Source organism: Bubalus bubalis, chromosome 2 (genome assembly GCF_019923935.1).
Source record: "Bubalus bubalis isolate 160015118507 breed Murrah chromosome 2, NDDB_SH_1, whole genome shotgun sequence".
NCBI classification, from domain to species: Eukaryota; Metazoa; Chordata; class Mammalia; order Artiodactyla; family Bovidae; genus Bubalus; species Bubalus bubalis.
The window spans coordinates 37248606-37250090 of record NC_059158.1 but is presented as its reverse complement, the minus strand read 5'-3'; the positions used below and the strand labels follow the sequence as shown (position 1 = coordinate 37250090).

The window sequence follows — 1485 nt, the reverse complement described above, 5'->3', positions numbered from 1 at the left end:
GGTGCCACGTCTGCCCAGAAGCTGGCACCATGTGAGTGCTGGGATGGGGGCAGGTTGACTCTCTTAATGGTGTATGGAGCTTGGAAGCTTAGTGTGAGAGAGAAGAGATCAGCAGTACTAGATCCAAACCCCATCTCACATGCCTAGTTGCCAGGCAGGCTTGTGGAAGTTATTAGAATTTTTGGAATCTTGTTTACCTCCTTTGTCAAATGGGCACAATAAATCCTGTCATCCCCAGAAGGTATAGGGACCAAAATGGATGTAGAGCTCTGGTACAGTGCTGGGCAGGAGATCAATAAAAGGAATCACTATAGCATGAGCTTGGCCACCAGGGTAAGTCCAATTGTCTTCTGAACAGGTGCCACTTAAGCCAGGGCAGTGACACAGGAGTTTCAGGGGCAACAGGGCAATAGATTTTGATTTTGTTCTTGTTGTTTCATGAGTTTTTTTTTTTTTTTTTAACATTTCACAGATAATCTGCTAATATAATTACCCCTGGGTAACTGGGAATTAACTCACATTTCCAAACACTATGAGGCACTGCGGGTGAAAAAGCAAAAGGAAAACATCATGTGTACTGCATTGTACAATATGCAAGAAACTACCTCCTACATCATGTCTGTGTGTGTGTGTGTACGCGAGCACGCTCAGTTGTGTCCAACTCTTCAAGACCCCATGGACAATAGCCTACTGGGCTCCTCTCTCCTTGTAATTTTCCAGGCAAGAATACTGGAGCAGATTGTAATTTCCTTCTCCAAGGAGATTTTCCCGACCAAGGGATTAAATCTGCATCTCTTACAAAGATTCTGGCAGGTGGATTCTTTACCAATGTGTCACCTGGAAAGCCCCAGAAGTGAAGGATCTGCCCTCTCTGAGGCTTGAACTCAGGACCTTCAGATTATAAGACTAATGTGCTGCCTACCGCACTAAGAGGGCAGATAGTCTGACTTTCACTTCATGTCTTTTTACTCTAGTCTTTTTGTCTCCATCTGGCTGAAAAACTGTGCAGACGCTGGATGGGGTCTATGAATCCCTAGTAGCTTCTTGTGTATCTGTTCATTTTCCAGAGAAAAGAGTTTGTAGTTTTCCTCAAGACTTTCTTCCTTCAGAGAACCCTCAGCCTGTTGTGGGAGATTCATTTTCCACCTTTAATCTGAGGTAGAGAAAGCTCCTCAAGGAGCCCCAGTCTGAGGGGAGACACAGGCCCTCCTCAGGGAGCCCCAGTCTGAGGGGAGACACAGCCCTGCCTCAGGGAGCCCCAATCTGAGGGGACACAGCCCTGCTCTCAGGGAGCCCCAATTTGAGGGGAGACACAGCGTGGCCTCAAGGAGCCCACATCTGATATAGGAGATACAACTGATATTTCCAGGCACATCCCAGTCTGAGGAAAACAAAAAATATCAGAAATAATTCACACATGCCAAGCAATGTTGTACCAACTGAGCCCCGGGCATTGAAGAAAGACCCAGCCAAGGTAGGGTCCAA

At 46.5% G+C, this 1485-nt stretch overlaps 1 non-coding gene across 1 annotated transcript; it reads right to left on the bottom strand.

Annotated features, from left to right (window-relative positions):
• Positions 1–863: 863 nt before the first annotated feature.
• Positions 864–936, bottom strand: TRNAI-UAU. Its single transcript has one exon. It is a non-coding gene; the product is annotated as a tRNA-Ile (tRNA).
• Between the last annotated feature and the right edge of the window lie 549 nt (positions 937–1485).